We start from the raw sequence: 25,140 nt of genomic DNA, 5'->3' as shown, positions 1-25,140 counted from the left end.
AACTTCAGACCTAATTTTAATTTCAACTTGTGTGGACAATACAAAACAACGATGAGACTGGCGTCAGAGCTTTGTTAATTGACGATGGAGGTTTAAACTTGGCAGGAAATAAAATGAACTACGTCCGAAAACAGTTCATTGTAATTATAAACTAAATGCATAACACAAACGTTGACTCGTCTTAATGATTTACACTGTAATAGAACAGCACTATCATAACATTAGTATACATTTTTCTCTCATAGATTACTGATGTCAGCAACTGAAAATATTGCCACTAAATGTGGCAATGTTTGTCTCCTGGCAGCGTAACACACTCAAATAAATGCTCTAAATAAAATACAAAATATCAAATCTACTATAGGCAGCTTAGGAAAAATTAACACAGAAGTCACATGTTCGAAACGTTGTTAAAAAAAAATAAAAGTTAATAGAAAACAAAATTTTTTCAGTTATTTAAGATTGTAATTTAGAAACATACTTATCGATCATAATCCACAAATACTGAAACACATTTTGCCAGAAATTAATTAAAATAAAATTAGCAGTAGACAGCTGATGTAACATTACACCGGAAATAGAGACACCTGGAATCTAAAATGTCTATTACAATGACGAACGCTAACAAACGAAGCATTAATACTAACCGTGATCGTGGCAGTTTTACCGGTCTTGTATTTTTTTTAGCGCTTAACACTTGACATAAGTTTTATTATTCACTATTTAATAGTATATTACTTGGTTTTTCTATTAGATATAATATCCACTGTAGCTTTCAAAATCATAAACAAAAACGTCACACATATTACTAGCTAAACTTTATTTTAGAACTTCGAAGCACATGTTCCCCGCCATTTTGAAGACAAGAACACATGCGAGACCTGGTGGAAAGCAATACAACTTTTTCTTTCTTTCATTTTAGAAAACTTTCATTCATTTTTTCTTTCTTTTCCCCCTCCTTTTAAAGAAAGCGTATTAAATATAACAGCTTTCATCTCTCTTTCTCTCTTGTAAAATTAAAGTAATTTGTAGTTTGAATTTATTAAACAAACGAGTCCTTGATTATAATATTTGCACAGCATTAATCACTAATTTAATTGTTTTAATAAATATGCTGTTTTTATCCGGAAACGGAAATGGCTTGCTTTAGTTGTACTGTTCAGTGGCGTAGCTAGGGGGGAGGTCAGCACTGTTTACGTGAGGCACAATTTTATTTTTCGACGATTCTTTTATGTTAACTTAGTAATTTTTATTACTTAATAATTAGTTTTTAACAACTATACTTACAACTAAAATAAACATAAACATAGTTATTTAAATTAAGGGATATTATATCCCATATTGTTTCACAGCCGAATAAGAAACTCAGAGTTGAGTCTCATGCCGAATATAGAAACTATCTAAAGTTCGGCGAGTCCAAGCGTAAGCTTGGACTCGCCGAACTTTATATAGTTTTTAAATACCTGGATAGCGCAACACTAGGGCAACTCATAGTCCATCTGGTAGTGCAACACGGGGCAACTCAAGGGTGGACTTGTCCACCCTTACTATGAGTTGCCCCGTGTTGCACTACCAGATGGACTATGAGTTGCTCTGATGGTGCACTATCCAGGTATTTGCTTACGCTTGGACTCGCCGAACTTTATATAGTTTCTATATTCGGCATGAAACTCTTTGAGTTTCTGATTCGGCTGTGAAACAATATGGGATGTAATATCCCTTAATTTAAATAATTTTACGTCGCCGAATTGAAGCCTTTGGCTCTTCATATATTTAGTAATAAACATAGTGTTTTAATTTATTTTCCAAAACGTCGTTTGGACTGTTTGTAGTATTTTTGGTGTGCATTGAGACGGGCAGCAAAATGAGTAACCGCCCCGGAGGCAAAAGCTCTAGCTACACCTCTGGTTCTGTTGTTTGCTGATATACGAACAATCTTCTTTTGAGCAACTGTATTGCATCCGCGAAGGGACATACATAAATTGCATTCACAAGAGAAACGTTATAGTAGTTTACACAAAAGCAATAATTGTTAATATCAGGGAGGAAAAACGTTTTGATGATATTAAATCTTGCTGAAACTACCTGCAAGATTACTCTTCGATTAGAAGAGAACTAACACAAGATAGTTTAGTCGTATTTGGAGGAGTAATTACATCTAAGGAAATGGGATACTTGGATTTAATCATCTGGACTTATTGCTTATATTGCTAATTATCGCCTTGTGCTGAGAGTAAAAAATAATTCCACTTGAAAAGATTCGCATACTCTCATACCATGCAAGCCACAAATACATGACTGAACCTTGTTTTGCTACTGTAGAATAATTATTGTTTATTTTAAAAATTGCTTCGTTTCTAATTTCATAATTGTCGGAGTGGTCAGCCTATCCAGTCTCTGACCAATAGGCGGTGCATTCGAATCCCGCCCTAGGAATGAAGGCATCTGATCTGTCAGGTCGGAAATGGATTTCAATGCCCAATGATAAATCCATCTCCACGAGAACATGAGATCAACGCTCCTGTTTGACCTGAAGTGGATTGAAAAAGTTCAATGTTTGATCTCTAGAGCAAAGGTTCAGATTATGTAAAATAAATACAAATACAAAATATATAAAATTAAGAAGAAAAAAAAATCAACCATTCCAATGTACTAATTACTCTAGCTTTACAACCAAAATAAATACAACGTAAAATTTTTTATCAAATTGCTTATCAGGACTAGCTCGAGGCAGAATCAGAGTAGTAAAAAAATCCGAGTAGTACGTTGGGGACTAACACCAATGGTGGGTGTCAGGGCCCTGTCCTATATGAATATATGGTTGAAGAAAGATGAATTTATGTTATTAGTCAATTCAATAGAGAACTTTATATTTGGAAAATATCAGCACTTTATAATATTTTGTCATTATGTTCAGATCAATGATTCAAATCTTGGTTATAGTCTGACTTACAAAACACGAAATTGACATTACTGATAAAATTAAAAAGTACAGTAGTGCACTTATAATATCAAGTTTTTAATCCAGAAAAAGTGCAGAGGCATTACAAGACATTCGCGAAACCAATACTTATATATGAAAGAGAGAGAGAGAAGCTCAGTATTCAGAAAAGATGAACAAAGACTTACACGGACATTGTAACTCACCAAGCAACTAAGGCAATGCATAGAATGAGCAAGTTTGGAGGGTGGCAAAACGATATCTCAACCATAAAACACTATTTTTTATATTTTGTTTCTGTTTTTGTTTTTAATTTAACATATTTTCTGTAATTTAGGAGCTGCAAAATAGCGCTTTATATAGTGCTTGCCTGGGGATGGCATATACCCTAACAATGATCCTGATGGCTTACATTAGTTGATATGAAATTTATGAGATGAAAACTTCAGGATTACCATTTTATCTTGCAACCAATGTAACCTGCTAAGTCTGTAGTCTGCACAGAATGCATATGATGTGATTGCATATCTTAAAATGTTTTCACATAATGCTTTATAGATTAGTTTTTTTATGTGGGTTGGGGCATGTCTTTTAATCTGTATAGTTTGCTTGATATTATCCTAAGCTTGGTATGTAGGTAGTTTGTATGGCTATTCCAACTTTGATCAGCATCGAAGTGAAGTCCGAGATAGCGTGTTGTTTTCACCTGTGTGATGGTTGTGGTTTTAAGTTCTGCGCTTTGTGTGTAGGAGGATAAATGTCATGAGATATTTAGTTTCTATGGGCAGGGTTTGGGGTTTTTTGAATAGCATTAGCTTTGTTTTTCCAGGGTTTATATATATGCTATTTTCGGTTAACAAGTTAGTGATATGATTGATGTTGTGTTACATATTTGTGTAAGCGATATTTGCGTTGTTGTGATTGGATACTATGGCCGTGTCGTCTACGTACTGGATGATTTTACTTTTTAGGGGAAGGTGGCTTATGTCGTGTGTGTATATGTTAAATAGAATGGGAGATAGGAAAGCTCCTTGCCGTACTCCACAGGTTACATGTACCTCTTTGCTGTACACTGATCCTATACGTGTGGTGTGCTTTCTGTTTTTCATGTATGCTTTAAACCTCTGGAGTAGACGACCTCCAATTCTGATATGCGTCAGTTTCGTTAACAAGGTTTTGTGTGTTAGTGTGTCAAATGCTTTTGTTATGTCAATGAATACCACTAATGTTATTCTGTTTTTATCCAATGCAGCATTTATTAGGTCTGTGAAATCTTTCAGGAATGTTGCTGTTCCTTTATTTTTTTGAAAGTCATATTGTGTTTTGGGTATGATTTAAAATTTTTCAATGTATATGGAGAGTTTGTGATGTACGATGCGCTCCATGATTTGGTTGATTACAGACAACATGGCGATGGGTCTTTAATTATTTATTATGTTTCTTTTTCCATGTTTATGTATGGGTGTGATTAATGCAGTGTTTAGTGTTTCAGGTATGTGTCCCGTTTCGAAGATTTTATTTAACAGTTTTTGTATAACTGGAAGTAGGTTGGTTGAGTGTTTCTTGATGTCTTTTGGTTTGATTCCATCTATCCCCGGTCCTTTGTTAGGGTTATTTGTTGAATTGCCACTGATAGTTCTTCTTTTGTTACTGTGGGGAACCAAACCGACTGTGTTGCTCGTGGACCTAGTGGAGAATGTTCGTTTGTGTGAGGAAAGGTTGTTTCTTGTAGTTTTTGGACAGAGTTCACGAAGTTCTGATTAAAGTTTTTTGCCAACTGTGTGAGGTCGCAGGCAAAGCTGTGTTTTATTGTTTCTGATGCAGTGTTTCTGTGTATATTGTCCACCATTTCATTAATCAGGTGCCAGATTTCCTTTATATCATTCTAAGCTGTTGTTAATTTGTTGTTGTAATAGTTTATTTTTGCCGTTCTAATCTGTGTTGTTAGGAGATTCCATTTTCTTTCGTATTCAGCTTTTAAAGCGATATTGTTCGGCGACTTCTTAAGTTGTTTCCATAGGGCATCTTTTCTTTGTATGTCTGTTAATATATTGTCCGTTATCCATGGATTTTGTTTCGTTTGGGGCGTATTTTTATTTTTGTTAATGCTTTGTTATATATATTGTTAAATGCAAGTTTTAGATTATTATATACAGCTTCAGCAGAGTCTAAAGTTATTATCTGCATCCAGTCTGTTTTTCTGATTTCATCGTTTACTATTGTTTCGTTTAGAATGCTATGATATTGTTTTGTAGTCTCAGTGAGTTTTATGGGTTCTGGTTCAGTGTATAACTGTAATGCTGTTAAATAATGATCTGCCAGTTTGCATGATGCTGCTGTGTGGCTGTTTAGAGGGGCCCTTATATTTATATGATCAATGCAGGATGAGGTTCTTGTATGTTATATGCCGATAAGTGGTCTAGGTATTGTTCTGTGTTGTTATTTATGTTCCTAATGTTTATATTCATGTCTCCTATTATTATCAAGTATTCTGAGGCGCCTACTTCCGTGGCTGAAAGCCAGCTGTTTAGTTCTTCTAGGAATTTTGTGGTGCTTAAGTTGGGTGGTCTGTATATTGCATTTAATATCAAGTTTACTTGTTTGATGTTTTTAATTTCGATGTATACGTTTTCTGCATATTCTAATTTATAGTTTATTTCTGTTACTTCTAGTTTATGTTTGGTAAATATTATTATACCACCGCCTCGTTTTGTTTGTCTGCAGTGTTTGTGTTGTTGGAAGCGTGGCATTTGGTAGGTGGATGCCTCTTCGTTTGTCGTAAATACTTCAGTCAGTATTAAAATGTCTATGTCGTCTATATCTTTCTTCAGATAAGCTTGCAGGGCCAGCCAGTATTTTTGAATGCTTTTGATGTTGATGTGGAGAATAGATAATCCTTTTTTTTTTCGGGATTGTCACTTGTTTCCATTCTGTTATTGATTTCAGAATGTGGCAATTATCATGTTCTGGGTTGATTACGTCTGCTTGATGGTCCGTATTCATGTTGGTTGTGTGCTGTTCCTTCTTTACGAGTTGTCAATATTCCTTTCAATGTGGTAGCCTGTTGAGGTCTTCTACTGATTTTATTTCGATTGGTTTTGCATCTTGTGTCTTTCTAAGGAATATTTTGCTGTCTCATATCCATATAAACTGGTAATTTGTTTCTGTTTTTACTTTCCTTGCTTGGTAGAATAGTTTCTGATAATATGGAGTTAAGTATTCAGACAATTATATTTGGTTATTGTCCTGGTCTCCTTTCAGATCCTTGACTATTGGTTTTTTAATCCTGCTAGCTCTTATAAGTGTAGTTTTTGTTGGGCTGTTGGTGAGTCGCACTACGACGGGAGAAGGACGGGAATTATTTTCTCTTTTCCTTTTTTGTGGTAACCGATGTACTGACTGGATATCTTTTGATTCAATGGAAGCGCCAATTTTTTGGCTTAGTTGTATTACGATGTCTCTTAGATGTTCCATTGCAATTTCTGGAAGACCATCTATGATTAGATCATTTTTGTACTGCTGTTGGTTTAAGAGTTCGTACTGTTGCTTTAAAGAGTTTAGTTCTTGTCTTAGTTCCGTTGTCTCTTTTATTAGATTATGCTGTCTTTCTGCTAGCTCTTTAACACAGTTTTTAATTTCTCTAACTGTCTGTAATACATCTTCTACCGAGTTATTATTAAATTTAATAAATTCCTCATATTGGTTGAATTTTTCGGTAATCTGTAAGGTATGTTTTTGAAATAGTTCTCCAACAAAATCGATTAAACAGTCTTTTAGGTTTTGTAACCTATTTTCAAGTAATGCATTTAAAGTTGGCTCACCTGGATTTCTGTTGTTGTTTTCTTTGTTTTTAATTCCCTCTGCTGTTGATAGCTGTTTACAGCCTGCGCTTTTGCAGTCGAAGGCGACATTCATTTGTTGTCTCTGCAATGGAGACACTTCACTTCCACTCGTCACGATTCTTGTTTGATTTTCACTGCCAAGTGGCCTCGGACAATCCCGAACATAGAAAATGCATGTTTCTCTGGCAGTTCTTACATGTTATGTGGTTTCCTTCCCCAGTTAAGTCTTCTTGGCATTTGTAGCACTTCATATTTCTTGTTTGACGACCTTGCTGTAATTTCTAATATGGCGACTTCCTTTGTTCTCTCCTCGCGTAGTTGACCAACATATACTTCGAACTTTGAATACTTGTAATTTACTTATTACTTAACATATACTAGCAGTTTTTACATCAATATGTTCATCTTGATGAACTGAATTCACTGATATACTTTAAAGTTTAATTCGCAAGAAAATAAATAATAATAATAACAATATCCATCAATATAGACAAAAACATATAAAACAAACAGAAGTAGAATACCGTGCCATGTTTATCAGTAGATTACTGAAGGAAAAATACTTCTGTGAAGACCAGACAACAGATGGTATGAAGCCACTAGGCCTATGGAAAAGATGATTATGTTCAAATAATAATAATAATCACCACTGTTTATTTATTGTGTTACAGGTATTCATTAATCAGCTTTAACTAGTTCAATTTAGAGAGTATTTATGATAAGTGATACGTGGTACACAGTGAATGCACAGTAATAAGTACAGAATATATTAGCAGTAGGATACGTCAGCAGGATATAAGTAAAAAAACGGCAGTGGGGTTGTGTGCACTGAGCAGTGGCGCACCCAGGATTTAATCTTGGGGGGGGACCGAGTTGAAGATAAAAATATTTTTAATACAATGAATTTGCATTAAAAATATTTTTATCCGTTCAAGTAAAATTCGTTAAATTTCATTCATTCAATAAAATTCATTAGGTAATTATAAAAAATTATTTAAAGAATAAAATCCAGTTTTATTTCCTTTTTACAAAGCTCTTGAATTATTTCAGTCGTGGTTACATTAATCTCTTTCTGTGTGTGTATATATATATATAGCAAAGCCGTTCGTTCAATCGTGATTGTGTCATGGTAGATCTTAAATAGGTTTTTAAACGGCGTACGTTAGAAAATGACCTTTCACTGACGCATGTTGTTACCGGAAGCATTGCAAATATTTTTAATAAGTTATAGATGTTAGGATATATCATTTTGTCACACTTTGAAACTGCATCGACGGCATTTTTGCATGGAGCTATTGCAAACGGTTTTCAAATTTCTTATACCACAACTTGAATTCGGCGTTCAAAATTGCTGGATTTGTATAAGGCAACTCCCCAGCATAAAATTCACACAATTGACGAAAATCTTCCATTGCACTTGCTGTTGGAGCATCTTTTCCATTTAGTAGAAGAGAAAAATATATATTTCAAAATGTTGTAATGCCGAGTGAAACGTTCATGAAGTTAAGTGAATATTTGGTCAATAAATGGAATGAAATTTCTCCTAAAATACTCTTCTACAGAATCGGCTTGAACATTGGACCTTAATGTTTGTTTTGATGAAGTCCTTGGCTTTTTAATGTCAATATTAAAATTATTGGCTTTTATACATGCTTCATCATAAATATCTTTAAATGAAGAATCTGGTGTTTCACGAACGGTATTTAATTGAGCCACATCATCATCAACAAAGTTTAGGGCTATTAAAAGGTCACCGTCAGATTTTTGCATTATTTTAGACAATGGTAAGGTGCACGCAAATATTTTTTGCAAGCTAAATAAAGATATTATAAATCTTAAAAGATATTAATATTATAATATTATAAACAACAAGGACGTCCTGTCTTTTAGGGGTATTGAAGAAATTGTGTACCTTTTCAATTATGCCAATGCAATTTCTTATTTATCACAGATATAACATTTCCAAGTGCCAAATTCACACTATGTGATGCACAATGAACATATAAAGTTTGTCGATATTATTATTACATAACATCTCCAGGTATTCCAAAGACATATCGAGGAAGGGCACCTACTCTACAACTCTCCGTCGTCACCAACCACAACTACAATCATCATCATCTACACCAACGCTGTCTACCGCCGACTACTACCACTAGTATTTTCACAGACAATCACAAACATCCATGCCCACGGCGGGATTCGGACTCGCAGCCTTTTGGCTGGAGAGTCGGCCAAAGAGGCCGGATATATAGATAAAAAATTAAATGTTCTGGATAAAAATTAAAACAAAGTTTTAATTTTTATTAAACAAATAAATAAAATTATATAATTATGTTACTATTTACTTTCAATAAGATGGATGAGCTTCTCGATCTTGCAGAGTTGCTGGATGTCTGGCTCAATATTGATCAACTTCAGTCGAAGATCGGCACACGCACTAAGACGAATTCTGTATTTTGTTTTTATTTGAAGGAGCGATGAAAATCCTTTCTCGCAAAGATAGGTTGTAGAAAATTGCATGACGATTTTTCGACTTCTTCAAATAATTCGGGAAATTCACTTCTCACTGAAGGCGAGATCCAGAATCGAGCCAAACCACGATAACGGAATTGAATTTTAAGTCCACTGTCACTTGAAAGCTCAATTAGCTGCTCTTTTGTCGATAACGAAAGGTCGTTCTCGTGACTGTAAGCCTGAAATGGATCGTGAAATCACAGAAATATCTTATAAAAAGTTATTCGGAAAATGTTTCCAAATTCTGTTTCAGAGTTTTGAGGTGGACACAAACCCTTTCCCAGTGGTTAAATTCTAAACTAGTAAGTTTCGGGACCATATACAAAATAACCAATTGTATTTACCTTTTGGATACTATCCATGGAAGCTCCAAACCTCCCCGTCCCTTTCATCACGCGTTCGTAATCAGGCTACTGTTGATATTGACTTTATATACACATTCAAAACTGTAAACAATTGGTGAAAAATAACACAATAATGTAGGCATAATTACAATAAAGGGAGAAAAGTCACAAAACAGAAAAATGTTCCTACAAACTGACCAGTTGTATTTACCTTTGAATTCGATCCACTGGTAAAGTGTCCAACAAGTCAGCAAATCTTTCCTTTTTTTAAGTGTAGCATTATTATCGCATTGCAATTGATGGGAATTCTGTGTTTCTGTGGATTCGTTACAGACCTCTTTCTCTTCAGAAACTACACACGAAGTGTCATTACAAACTCGTTTTGTATTATCACTGTCATCCGAGATATTTTCCCAATCTACTTATCATTAATTGAAATACTGTACTTACTCGCATTTAACTCTCACCCCTGATTTTACTTTTCGAAGAAAGAAATTAAAAAGTTTTGCATATACCTCGCAATTAAAAAAGCTGGAACACGTTCAGAGCAGGGCGATAGTAACTTGCTCCTGCGGTAAACCACACGCCCTTCCCCAATAGCCACTATATTGCAGAGGCAATAAAAACAAGTACTTTTATTATGTCGGTGAATAAGGTATAAGCAATCTGTGTAATATATTTCTCAACAAATAGTGCAATTAGAGACAACTGGGATAAAAACGACACGAATTAATAAATCACATGTCCCCTCATACAGAAACTATGTTGTATATATAGACTCAAGCAAAACCATAAGTTGCATCAGCAAACACAGCATCTAACTAAAAACTATTGTTATTAATTAGATGTGTGTGAGAGTTCGCCTGCCCCAAAGCAGCAATAAAGTTCAACCGAAGGTGTTAAAATTCCTAAACGTGTTAAAACTTAGAAATATATATATATATAGTGAATGTTGTTATGGCAGTTTCACATATGGAATTCGGTTGAAGAGAGTTAGCATTTCAACTCAATTGTCAGCTTTCGTTTCGCGCGATTTCCGAAAAATATATAAAAATAATGGAGTTAACTCAACACATTTCATCTAAGTATTACTTAGCACTTCTGAAGATATATTGAGCCTTGCTTGAAGGAGGAAAACCTTCAACAATAAAAATTAATAAACAACAAACAATTGGTTGAAATGTGGTCATGCGGCAACACATGTTCACTTCAAATCTCCATAGTGATCTTAAAGCTAAACCTGTCCCCTGGGTGATGCTAAATGAGCAACAGCGATAGGCAGTCAGTCCATCCTAAGGATCTCATGGCCAATTTCATGATGTCTACTGAATTTATCGAATATAGTGACTTGCAGAAACCAGAATTTAGAAACATTGGCCTTACACTACGTATTTGTCAATTAAATATTGAATCTATTAGCAAAGCCAAATGAGATTATTTATCGAAATTATTGTTAACCAACAATGTTGATGTGATTGCTGTCCACCAAACACGTGTTGCTGATCCTGAACAGCTCCTTAAAAGCGGTCGCATTCCAGGTTACGCTGCTATTGGTGCAACTTATCAGGAAGTATATTGAATAGCAACGTATGTGCGAAATCGTCTTAAAGAAGTTTTTCTTCTATCTCAAAATATTGTAGAAATCATACATACAGTAGTGATAAAGTTCAAGATATTACAATTACGAATATTTATAAGTCACCTGGATTACCTTCGCCGGAAAAAATTATTCCTATTGCTGAACATCCCGCAATTTATATTGGGGACTTTAATAGTCACCATGAACAGTGGAATTATGCTCGAAACAACGAATGTGGCGAAAAACTTGTTGATTGGATCGAACTAAATTATCTTCACTTAGTCTTTGATGCCAAAGACAAAGGCACTTTTAGATCTGCAGCCTGGAAAAGAGACTATAACCCTGATTTATGTCTTGTGAGCAAAAAATAATGCAGGTCACCCTATGCAAAATCTGAGAAGGGTCTTAACTGACTTTCCCCATAGTCAACATAGACCGGTATTAATTGACATTGGCATTTCCATTACATTTGTAAGATCAAAGCCTATCCTACGCTGGAATTTTAAATAGGCTGACTGGAATAAATACGCAAATGAACGTGACAAATATATTCGCTGGATATCTCCAATAAGTAGTAATTTTCATCGATTTATAGGTGTGGTCCTGCTTGCTGCCAAGAAAAGTATTCGTAGAGGTATTAGACATAACTATATACATGGTTGGAGCGAATAATATGAATTATTTTATAATGAATATCAGATAAACAATGATCCAAAAACAGCAGACGAACTCCTAGAAAACTTGGATATATCCCGAAGGAAAAAATGGGTAAATATAGTTGAAGGTGTAGACTTTACTCATTCCAGCCATAAAGCTTGGAGCCTTCTTAGGAAACTAGGTGGTAGTGGTCCTTTGATTAAAGAACAACCAAGAATTCCAGATCAACTAGCTATACATATTGTTAATATATCATGTATCCCAATCCATAAAAAGCATACAAGATATATAAAGAGAAAATTAAAAGAATTTAGCAAGTCTTCACCTATAACTTCAAATTTTGCATACCCTTTTACGCAGCAAGAAGTTGAAGCAGCCTTAAAGGAATTAAAGCCTGGTAAGGCTCCTGGTTTTGATAACATTCATCCAGAATTTTTGATTAATCTGGGAAGAAATGCAAGATTATGGTTAACAAAGTTCTATACTGACATTCTTACAACTGGTAAAGTTGTAAGAATTTTTATTTTTAAAAAAGCAAAAGTACTTTCAATTCTAAAGCCTGGTAAGCCTAATCATAAACCGGAAAGTTACCGACCTATTACTCTCCTCAGTTGTTGTTATAAACCCTTTGAAAGACTTATAATAGAATAAGCTCCACAATTTTTAAATGTCCCAATAGAACAAGCTGGCTTCAGACCAAATCGTGGGTGTTCTGAACCAGGTTCTCTCTTTGGTAACTCACATAGAAGCTGGTTTTCAAAAAGGTTTAAAAACATCAGCAGCATTTATTGCTTTGTCAACAGCCTTCGACACCGTTTGGAGACAAGGCCTTCTATATAAATTATCCCATGTAAAACAATAGTCCATATTATTAACAATATGCTAAGAGATAGAAAATTTATAGTGACTATAGGTAATAAAACTAGCAGCGAAAGGAAGTTAAATAATGGACTGCAACAGGGATCTGTTTTATCTCCGTTATTATTCAATCTGTATATATCTGATCTTCCCGTCACTACGTCAAGGAAATTTTGTTATGCCGACGATATAGCAATAACTACACAGCATAAATGCATAAGTCGTACAGAAGAAATTCTAAAATCTGACTTAACTATTCTGGATGAATATTTTAAAAGATGGAGACTGTTTAAATAGGAGCAAAACGGTAATATCTTGTTTTCATCTAAATAATAACTTGGCAAATGTGAAACTAAAAATTGAATTGAACAACACTATACTTCCATATAATACATTCCCTAAGTACTTGGGAGTCACACTTGACCGTTCTCTCACTTTCTGGCAACATCTTTCAAACTTGGCATATAAACTAAGGACACGTAATAATATCCTGCAGAGACTCTGTGGCACTACCTAGAGTTCTAGAGCCTCTACTCTTCGGACAACAGTTCTTGCTTTGGTATTCTCAAGTACTGAATATTGTGCTCCTCTGTGGTTAAATAGCCCTCACACAAAGATTATCAATTCCCAATTGAACAATACCTTAAGATTAATTACAGGCTCTATTAGATCGACCCCAACATATTGGTTACCTCTTTTAGCAGGCATTATTCCTACAGAACTACGTAGATTGAATTCTTTAGTCCGTGAATTCCAAAAATTTGCTGGTAATCCGAACCTACCTATTCATCAGGATCTCCCAACTCTTAACGTCAATAGATTGAAATCTCGCCATCCATCACTACGAGCAGCAGAAGAATTAGTGCTAAATAATTTTAATCCTTTATCAAAGTGGGAAGAAACATGGAAGGAAAATACGAAAGAACATTTACATAACATATTTAAAGGTGATCAAATCATCACAGGATCAGATCTACCTCGTAAAACATGGACGGTGCTAAATAGAATTCGGACAAATCATGGCCTATGCGGAGATAATCTCTATAAATGGAACAGACAAACATCTCCAGAATGTGACTGTGGTGCTCCACGACAGACTATGCAACATATTGTAACAGAATGCAACTTCCGTGCTTATCAGAATGACTGGAATGAATTTTTACAAGCGGCTCCTGAAGCTGTGACCTGGATTACGAACTTAGATCTGAATTTATAATGATGTTTCTTTTCCTTATTATAACATATTAAGACTTTTACTTTTAACTCTTATTTTAATTTTCTAACTTCTTGGATTAGATCTGTGTTTTCCTTCAAAGTTTTAACTTAAAATATTTTAAATTCTTCAATTCTGTTAATATATAATAACATCATGATTCTCTTTTTTAACATCATGTTTTTGCCATGAGCTATGTATATATGTACGTACTTCAAATCTGACAAAACAGCAAGGGAAGGTGGAAGCAATAAAACCATATTGTTTTTCACTTCACCCCTCTTTTATTACTCGTCATTCTGCCGCTACAAATTAAAATAGTGGCAGAATGTTCATTCCATGAACATTCTGTCGGTATTTTTTTTAAAGTATTCATTTTATTTTAATAATTTTTACTTACTTATTCAATTTTAATTTGTTTTGTTTGGATAATTAAAATATATAGATTTATTTGGTTAATTTAAGCCTGTGGACCACCTGTTGTGGTCCGCGGACCATAGGTTGAGGGACGATTCGCTAACCACTCCGCCCAAACACTGTTGTAGGGTTTACTCATCTTATGTGACCCCTAATTCATTAGTAGAATAGAAATAGAAGACATGACACAACATAAATAAAAAATGAATTTTAATTAGGAAAAGTAGTTTGGAAAATTTTCTAGTGTTTTTTAACTTTTTCTTTTTTTTTGGGGGGGGAGGACCAGGGCTCCTTGGTCCCCTCCCTGGGTGCGCCACTGGCACTGAGCATGGAGATTCTGGAAGTAGTTACAATAATATTTGCAATGATATTTACTGTGAATGGAACAGAATGTTTGATTTGGTATTTGTGTAAGCTGGATATATAAAAATAGATTAAAACAACATTCAGGAAATAAAATTCATGTCTTACTATGAGGTTTGGTCCCATCAACTAAATAGGGGTTAGTTTGCGGAACTTAGCGAAGCAAGAGGCAAGTGATTTATTATGAGGGCTTTAATTATACGAAAATTTATTGAGACCAGGAAAAGACACAAAGAAATATAGAAAACTAGCTTATTGAACTAGTTAGGGACCAACTTGCTAAACACATTATCGAACAAAGCATGTTGTAGAGAAAACATGAATCTGGTATGTTAGATTTGTAATAACACTATAAGATGGCAGTGAGTTAAGTTTACTTGATACGTCCTGTTCGTGAGAGTGATCATACAATACTAAACTTGGGATGTGGTAGCACATACAGTATCATTCATTAACGGAAACATGTTGAATCAGTAGAGCAGAATCTACGAGATTTTCGGCCAATATAGGCCAATTCTATATGCTAGTGCGCTAGCATATAGAATTGGCCTATATTGGCCGAATATAGGCCAATAACAGGGCTTCTTATTGGTAAAGAAGGTAAAGGTAAAGAATTACGTGAAGATAGGGATTTCCTGCTGTATAACTTTGGTTGGCGGAGTGGTTAGCGAATCGTCCCTGCAGCCAAAAGACTGTGGGTTCGACTCCAGCCGTAGACATGGACGTTTGTGATTATCTGTGGAATTACTAGTGGTGGCGGGCATTTGATGGCGTTGGCGTAGATACTGCGGTTTGCTGTAGCGGGGGGGGGGGTATTGGTGGAGACCGAGAGTTGTAGAGTAAATGACCTCCTTCAATGAGTCTTTTGACTCCTTGGAGACGTCATGTAGTAATAATAATAAGAAGAAAAATAATTCTAGCGATTAAAATGGTTGAGTAACGAAATTTTACAGACACTCTATATGACAAAAATTGTTTAGATGAGATATAAACAAGAACCCGGTCAAATGCACGATGAACATTAAATTAAAAATCGTCAGCTAACGACTTTTATTCCCTTACAGGGAGTAGGAGATGCCATTTCAGCCCGATCTAACTTTCGAAGACCGAGTGGACAATTCATTCTCACACCAGTAGCCACTCAGAGAGAGAGAGAGGGCCCAAGACTATCACTATTATAAGTCTCAACCGATGAAGAGACTGAAAAACAAGTCCTGCTATCTCGTGATCCCTAACCCTAACATGATATATTATTGTCTCAAATAGTGTGGATGCTATGGTCGATATTCTTTAGTTAGGGGATTAAAACCCCGAATTTCCCGAAGAAAAAACCGTTGCCTGTGCCAGAGATCGACTAACTCGGAAACCGGTCGAGGAAGGACTTAAAAAATGTACCCCTAATTGGCGACTAGGCTTAAAATTAAGTATATTTCGGGCGGTCTAATGCAGAGAATGCAATATGTCACTTCACTGAACTACACAGTCAGGGATGCCCCTAGAAATTTTGCCTCCCAGTGCAATAGCATATTTTGCCGCCTCTTCCCCCTGAAAAATTCTTTTAATGAAGTCTTAAAAGCCATGGTGCTAATTAGCTTCAACATGACTGATTGTAAATTCTAAATAGTAGCATTACCTAATGAAAATTCATAAGTTAATGAAAAATGATCATGAATTATATTGAAAGAAGGGAAAAAAATATAAAAGTGTTTGCTATATGAATGCACAAAATGCATTCAGAAAAAATTTTGAACAAGAGTGGATGAAAAAGAGAGGCATCTAGGCTTTGACAATCATATTACTTATCTCGGAAAGAAACGTGTAATGTAATGTCTCTGGAGTGTTCAAATGAACAGTTTTTTTTTTATTTGTTTAGTTCTAGTTGAAGTTTCCCATTAACATTTTGAAAAATTGATTGGTAATACACATCATTTGCGTCAAGAAAAGTCTACACAAAAAATGCTATTAATTTTTCTAAGCCTGTCTTCGACCGGTTTCTGAGTTAGTTGATCTCTGGCATGGGCATGTGGGTTTTTTCTCCCGGAAACTCGGGATTTTCGTCCCACAAACTCGAGAAAATCGACTGCAGAACTCAATTTATTTCAGACAGTAATATAACCTGTTATGGTTAGATACTGAGAGATGGCAGCACTTATTTGCCGTCTCTTCATCGGTAGCTGCTTATAATTAGTGATAATCATGGGCCAGTTATTTCTGAATAGCTGCCAGTGGAGACTGAACTGCCCAATCAATCTCCAAAGCTAGATAGGGTTAAAAGGCCTTGCCTACTCCCTATAAGGTCGAATAAAAGGCGTTAGCTGATGTGGAAGTGGTGTTTGCACTCTTCACCACTTAGCCGTGTGAAGAAAGAGCGTCATTAGCTCGATTCTAGTGGCCGACTAAAGGAACATTTGTAAGCTTTTTTTCGACCAGTTCGCGAGTTAATCGATCTCTGGAACGGGCAAGCGGGTTTTTTCTCCCATTAATTCGAGATAAACGACCGTAGAACCCACACTATTTCAGAAATTAAAAAATATATTGTGTTAGGGTTAGGTATCACGAGATGGCGGTACTTGTTGAGCCGTCTCTACACTGTGGGCCGCTTAAATTAGTGATTTAAGCGGCCATTGTTGATGGATAGAGAAACGTAGTGTGATGGAGAACAGTGGCGGCCGTACATAAGCACTGAGACACTGCAGCACCCCAAAGGAAAAAAATGAAAATTTTAAATTTTGTTTGTGTTTATAAATAATAACAATGCTTACGACATTATATAAATGCAATACAACATGTTAAAGGTTACAGCTTGTGTTTCGACTTTGATTGAATAATTAATAATTGGAATTGTTCGATTAACGCTTTAGATTACGAAACAAATGCACTGCGATCTAACGCAGTGTCAGAATTATCGCGTTTGGCCAAATGCAGCCATCTTGCCAACATATTTATTCGCCGATATTCAATTGCACGTTCGAAAAATATGTTCGACTATTTGTGTCGAAACAAAGAACTGCTAAAGAAAATTAGGTCTATTGAAAAATATGCATGGGCCAAAGTAATGTATGTAGTGTGATAAGTCTAATTCTTTTTCATGTAGGCCTACTCTTGTTTCATAAGACTTATGATGATACTTAAAATCTCATATTTTTCTGTGTTCTAATAAGCATACTCATCACATCTAATTAATGAAAAGCTTACATAAAGATTTCAAACATATGTATTTATTTTTGTGTTAGATGTTTGTGGCCAGAACGAGTTGGTCAGGCTATGGGATGTCAGCATTTTGGCATTTTAGAATATGGTAACCCTAGTTTGAAGGAACAAATATTTGTTTAGTGCGTCCCCCCATATTGGGAAGTGACGACACACAGTGGAGAAGATGAGGTTGGCTTGGCTGAGAAAGGAATGTCTGGATATTTTTCTGTTTCTCTTTATGCATTAGTAGTTAACACTTTATGTCGTTAAAACTACTTTGCGAAATATCATTATTCTATTGAATTATAACCTACACATACTGACCACTGAATTTGGAACCTTTTACAGGTATACATAAAGGTCAGTTACGCAGCGTATGTATGCAAAATACTTGGTCACGTGCGTCACCACGTGTTCTGGGCAAATATTTAAGCATGCCGTATCTTAGTCGGTATAGATGAAAGCCCTTTGATCGGAAAGATCTGGGTTCGATTCCCGTCCATGAAGTGAGGAACCAACTAAAGGTGAGTTAGTCATTCTGATATGAAGTTAGGTTTTTTTTTGTTCACCCCGAAACTCGGGTCTTTCGTTCCCCAGAACAGGCAAACTGGCCCATTGAACACACATGGATTTGCAGCCATGTGTGTACTTACACCAATGTGTGGAAGAGATAGAGTACTCACCACATGTCGTTACGCCCACAGTCAACCATGAGTTACATCATGGTAACCAACATCCAAGATAGGAGATGGCATGCAAAGAGAATGGCTGCTCGGTAATAGTGTTAATCGCAATTGGAAAAAGCGATCTTTTGGAGTTCCATAAAGGGCTTATTGTGGGTGCCCATCTGGCTGGACACACTATTTTGAAAATAGCAGATTCCGACTGGTTTGTTTTTCAAAAGGTAATATATCCCAAGTGTTTAATCAGTGCAAAAATAACTGACATTGCTTCTCTAAAAGGCATAACTTTTGTCCTAAGACAGTCCTGTCAGGGAAAATCATCATCTGAGACGGCCTGTATGTACAAACAGAACTCCCTGTGTGCAGTAGTCGACTGAAGTATTTATTAGAGGCTGTTCCTGACCCATATCTTACCGAACTATGCAAAGGGATTGAAGACAGTCAGCTTATTGGCAGTAGCAAACTTATACGGAAACCACTGTATTAAATAAAAGTTTTTAATTAAGTGGCTGGTATGTGTATCTAATAGCAATTTCAAGAGGTGAACAACAAGTTACGTTCTCTTGGCAGCATTTGTTTAATGCTACAACATCTGTCTAACAAACAAAAGACATCTTTCTTTAGTCAATACTTTTCTCAAGAAAAATAAAATTAAAATAAATAAAAATCAGCGAACGCCTCTTATTCCCTTATAATATGGAGTAAACAAGTCCTTTCAACCCTATTTATCTTTCAGAGACTAATTGGCAGTTCAATCTGCACTGGTAGCCAATCAGAAATAGTTGGCCCAAAACTATCACTAATTATAAGCCACAGCCAATGAAGAGACTGGTAAACAAGTGCTATCATCTCATGGTACCTAATCCTAACAGGATATAATATTGTCTGAAATACTATATGTTCTACGGCCAATTTTCTTGACTCTGTAGGACAAAAAAAAAAAAAAAACGTTTTGGAGAGGAAAAAAAGCCTGCTTTCCCGTGTCAGAACCGGTCGAAGAAAGGTTTAGAATAAGTTCCTCCAGTCGGCGACTAGACTTGAACTTGAGTCTTTCTTTAGGCGGCTTAGTGCAGATGTCACTTCCACCAAATCACACAGGAGTCAGAAAAGATATCTAAATTCTTATCTGGGGTTAGATCATTCAGGCATTATAAGTGTAGTAATTTTGAATATCTTATTTGAACATCTGTCTAACAAACAAAAGATATCTTTCTTTAGTCAAATAATACTTTTCTCAGGAACAAAATAAAAATAAATAAAAATCAGCGAACGCTGATTTTTATTCATTTTACCACGTTCGTTGGAGCGTCTGTGTGGTGTGTTGAAGGGCTCGTTTGCTTCAGGGGGAAACTCACAATATTTGACTAAACAGGCTAACTTATTGTTGTATAAAAAACCTAATAATTTTATTAGGATATTCTGAAATCATGTAACGCCTAATATCATAAAAAAAGGCGAAAACAACAAGATTTTTATGGTTCTCCCCCCACTCCCCGTCGTTCATCAACTAAAAAGAATTTTAAAAAAATGATCCTGATATCATCATCAGTAAAGCAGATAAAAGCGATTGTCATGACTGGCAAAACAGATTACCTTAATACAATCTTAAAATAAAAATAAAAATAAATTCGCTAACGCCTTATATTCCTCAGTGGGAATAGGTGACACCGTTTTAGTCCTATCCAAATTTTGGAAACTGAGAGGGAAATTCAATCTCCACCAGTAGCTAAACAGAGACAGCTGGCTGAAAACTAATTATAAATGGCATCTGGTGAAGAGAGGCAGACAAATCTTAGACGTCCTTAATTATTTCAATACTTATATAATAATTCCAGTGGATCCTATACATCAAAACGTTTACATCATCTCAACGAACTTGTCCCACACTTTTCAAAAGTTAGATAGTGCTAAAACTGCCTCGCTTACTCCCTACAGGCAATAAAAGGAGTAGCGGACCAAGAATAAAAATAAATAGATCAGTTCATCTCATCTCATCTTCTTTATACCCTCTTTTACCTTGCGGTGTCGAAGGTCCATTGATCATCGGACCTCACTCTGTTTACAGAATAAGGTGGTCAGCCCTATGCCCCAGTGTATCCTATGGCCTGTAGTGTTAAGTTCTCAAGGCCAGTTTGCCTGATGAAAAACCCCAGAATAAACTGGGGAAAAAACCCTGCTGTCCACGCCCAAGACTGGCTAACTTGGCTATGGCTGAGGAAGATCCTTCAGCTCCTCACGTCACCGACGGGAATCGAACCTAGGACACTCCTTCCCCAGGCATATGGTTGCAAAGCGCATAGCCACTAGGCTAGCCGCGCGGACTGTTCACTATTTAGAAAATCACTCTTTTTAGACAAATGAACGAACATAAAGCTGACAATACCATATGCCTCAAATTCACGTAAACAGGCGAATATTTTTTATAAATAATTTTATAATTAATTTTTTCATTGTGCCTTTCTGTTGGAAAATACCTCATTTCGATTCTCGTCGTGATGACAGACACCTTTGTATGGCATTTTTCAACAGAAGGTGAGTTGTCCGATCTCGTTAGGGAGTAAGAGCACTTCATTCATAATTTATGATTAAAAACCCGGATGAAGTCTTTTGAGCAATAAACATATGACAATATTCTCTCTTTTTTCAATGTCTCTTCTCTATACACCTATATTGATGCTACCAAAACTCTGGACATCGTCCATATATTCCTTATAAATGACCTCCACCCAACAGAACAACGATTTCCTTCAGATATCCTTTCATTAATTAAACTAATAATCTCAGCAAATTTCTTTAAATACAATGACAGTATTTATGAACAAACTTTCTACTTTCTTCCTTCCCCAACTCTTCCCTCTTTAGTTTATTATGGTAAATATCTTGTGCATTATTGGGAACGAGAATGTCATACAAAAAACTTTCTTTCTTTGAACACCTTTAGCCACAGATCATAGTTCTCTGTCAGCTATAAAGAAGATGAATCCATAAACTTCTTAAATTTACCCTAACGATCATCATACTAATTTATTTATTTATTCAGCGCATCGTTAAAATGCAAGGTATTGATGAGGAAACTATATAAAAATTGATAGTTCAGTTAACCCAATGACGGACTCCACGGAAGGAGGATGTCAGTCATCAATGATATGACGCACAGTTTAAATAGAAGTACACATGCTGTGGAATTCCCCGCAGATGTAAAAAAGTAGACACAATGGTCTTGGCCAGTCCAAAATCTGTTGTTGTTGGTTTCGTGTGGGGGTCCCCACAATTTTCCTCATCCGTCCCTTAGGACTGGCTGAGGTTGTGCCCTCCAGTCAGGGACTTCTAAGTACACCCTCTGTCCAAAAAGAAAACGAAATTTTCAAAAATAGACGAAAGTAGTGACGCACCTGTTGTATCTTTTTGTTGTGTTTTGACACAACCTTCATTAGTGTTGTGTTAACTGTCTATGACATTTGTTTCATTAGAAGCCCAGTTATAGTGTCACGAGTGACTGTGTTTTCACGAACGGTTGGTCGTCACGATATTCATGCCATACGCGACGAATTCTCGCTATCAATCGCTTCAAACCTTCGAGATAAAACTCAACATTGACCGTTTGGCCATGGCGAACGAATTCTTTATGGATAATGCCCTTGGAATCGTAGAAACAAATCAGCATTGTCTTTACTTTTGACTTCTCCAAGCGACTTTATTTCGGATGACCCTCTTCTGGTGGTCTCCACTTAGCACTCTGGCGCTTTGTTTCGGGCTACTACTCAAAACACCACCTTTCGCCACCAGCAACGATCGTTTCAAGAAAGTTTGAGTCCTTACGAGCGGTTTTAATGAAGTCCTTGCAGTGTTCAATTCGATACATTTTTTGCTCAACTTGTGGGGAACAAATCGCGAATTCAATTTACGAAGGCCCAAACTCTCGATCAAAATGTTGTGCACAGTTGATTTTGGAATTTCGAATTTATCCTCAATCAATCTCACGGGCGATTTCGGGCTTTCTTTGATGAAATCACGCACTTTTTTGGATGTTAACTTCACTCAGTCCAGTTTTTGGACGGCCTGGCTTTCCGTTGTCCTCAAGCGTCTCATGACCACTTTGAAATCGCTTAAATCGCTCGTAAACTTGAGTACGGACTAATCATTCATCACCGTATGCTTTTTGAAGCATTTGATGCGTTTCAGTAAAACTTTTACCAAGTTTAACACAAAAGTCAATCGCAGCTCTCTGTTTCAAACTCATTTTCGATCGTTCGTCAAAACACACCGTTACTCTTAGCACTATAACTCGGCTTCTAATGAAACAAATGTCATAAACAGTTGACATGACACTAATGAAGGTTGCCGTTTTCGACAAGAAAAAGATACAACAGGTGGCTCCACTAGTTTCTTCTATTTTCGAAACGTTCGGTTTCTTTTTGGACAGAGGGTGTATGTATGTTTAACTGTAGATCTGTGTGTGTTCATGGGGGCCAGTTTGCCTGTTCTGAGGGACGAAAAACTCGAGTTTCCGGGAGAAAAAACTCTCTACCACTGTATGAGACCGACTAACTCACTTTTAGTCGAAAAAGACCACATAAAGATTCCTCGCGTCATAGATGGGAATCAAACCCAGGTCTTTCCGACTAAAGGGCTTCGTCTATATCGATTGAGCTACGGAGGCTCCCAAAATCTGTTTAACTCCTGGTGGACTGACAGTTGTGTCTGCCTGTAATCAGATGCATGCTTAGTTGTTCATTCTGGAGTGTTCCTCACCAATCATTAGGGATATCATCTCGTGTTTCCAAATAGAAGATCTGGAGATAAGGCAGCGAGCTAGAGGTAGGAGATTATATAGGAAAGTTGACGTTATTTCTGATTTTATTGGTTTATTTGTTTGTTTGTTTGTTTGTTTGTAGCCTTCTGGAGCTTCTTGGTGGAGTAATGTGGGAAAATACAGGTAACCATGGGAGAGGTTTTAAGGCACCAGAGATGATTCTTATTGTTATGTTGAGCTGTGTATCCATGAGAAGCTTGTGGTGACAGGCTACATGCTTGTGAGTAATACACTGCCGCTGTAACACCAGAGCCAGCGCTGCTGTTCTAAGGGCAGAAGCATTAAAACTTTCAAGTGTGTCTGTAAGCTTGTTTAAGATATTGTGCTTAGCAACTATCTTCAGCTCAATTTTTCTGAATGGCATTGGTATGTAAGGCTGCAGTCAAGATCACACAAAGGTAGCAAAAGCTTTCACGGATTAGAGTCCTGTTGCAAAAGTTTATTTTGATTTTCTGTGGTCCTTGTAGATACATTACAATTGCTTGTGAGAGCAATTGTTCTAGTAGTTTCAGGATTTTTTGTGCAGATTGCTATTTTGGCTGCTTTATACAGTAAGTCTTTCTTCCATATAGTATCATAAGCTGATGCTCGATCGATGAAAGCAGTACCCGTTTTAAAACCCCTTTTGGAATCCAGCTCTTAGCAGGGTTGGGAGAGTCAGAACCTGAAGCTTCTCCCATGTGTGAGTCCAACCTATTCATTAGGTAAGGTGGCTTCTATTTTTGGAGAGATCCTAAAGAATATAATCCGTTCAAAAGTTTGTAATGGGTGCAGATCAATGCCATAGGCTAATAGTTATTAGGATCATCTTTTGACTTGTTGAGTTTGGGCAAGGCTATTTATTATCTTTGATTCATGCCAAGGTATCGAGTGTTGTTCATATTTTTAATTGAGGAAAATAATTAGATAGACATATTTTTGCTATTAAGCCAAGATGAGTAAAGAAATCAAAAAAGGACGCCATCGGCGCCAGGATCTTTATCTGTTTTGGTTACTTTGAGGGCTGCATCAATTTCATTCATGATTACTGGAGTTTACTGTGGAAGTAGGGCATGATAAGAAGACTTTTTTTTTGTAAAGACAATAGATATCTCTTTTTTTTTAGTATGGGAATTTTGGGTTTAGCTTTTTTGTACTGAGATTTTTGCAATTCTGTTTGGATTTACTTTTCCTTTCGTTTGGTTGGGAGTGCAGGTGCATTCGAATCAGAGGAGCAGTTGCAGAGCCTTTTCACCTGATCTGTTAAAGTTGAAGTTATTAATTTCTTCGTACCGGCGAGCTACCTTCACACAAGGATTTTAAGAAAGATACAGTGCCATCGTGATTATGTTGTTCATATTCTGACAAAAGAATACAGTATTAGGTTGACCAGTATGATGCGCACATCTTTCTGAATCTTCTGAAGATGTCTTTTGCTATGAGAGATTTAGTGAATCTTTCATGGCGCCAAACATGTATGTCTTGTTGATGTTGTTTTCAATGAATTCCGTAAAATTTGGCCTGCTGACATTCCTTTAGGTGATGGAAATGTTCTTATTCTGGGGTTTATAAGTCCCATTCTGAATAGAGCAGGGTCTTTGCTAGCTGTGTAGAAAAGCAGGCAGTACTTGATAGATTAAAGTGAGAGGAGTTACTCTTTATCAGTGATGTTAAAGCGAGGTCAGCGGCCGTTTCTGGTCCTGATCTTTCAGATTTAATGGTTGCCTTCTGCCATAGAGGAG

General features: G+C 36.3%; 1 protein-coding gene across 2 annotated transcripts in view; it reads right to left on the bottom strand.

The window, feature by feature from the left end:
- mahj (LisH and WD40 domain-containing protein mahjong) overlaps positions 1–836 on the bottom strand; it is a 490,280-nt gene extending 489,444 nt beyond the window's left edge. Inside the window, exon 1 of one of the 2 annotated variants that reach the window (XM_090400879.1) lies at positions 648–836. The gene's annotated coding sequence lies outside the window, so the exon portion shown is untranslated. Of the gene's footprint in view, positions 1–481; positions 611–647 lie in introns of those variants that run through there. The other variant, XM_090400880.1, reaches the window with a different exon arrangement.
- Positions 837–25,140: the final 24,304 nt, after the last annotated feature.

This window comes from Typopeltis vanoorti, chromosome 11 (assembly GCF_054136105.1).
Source record: "Typopeltis vanoorti isolate ZY-2024b chromosome 11, IOZ_Tvanoo_1.0, whole genome shotgun sequence".
In the NCBI taxonomy this organism is placed as follows: domain Eukaryota; kingdom Metazoa; phylum Arthropoda; class Arachnida; order Uropygi; family Thelyphonidae; genus Typopeltis; species Typopeltis vanoorti.
This window is presented reverse-complemented; position numbering and strand designations above follow the sequence as displayed.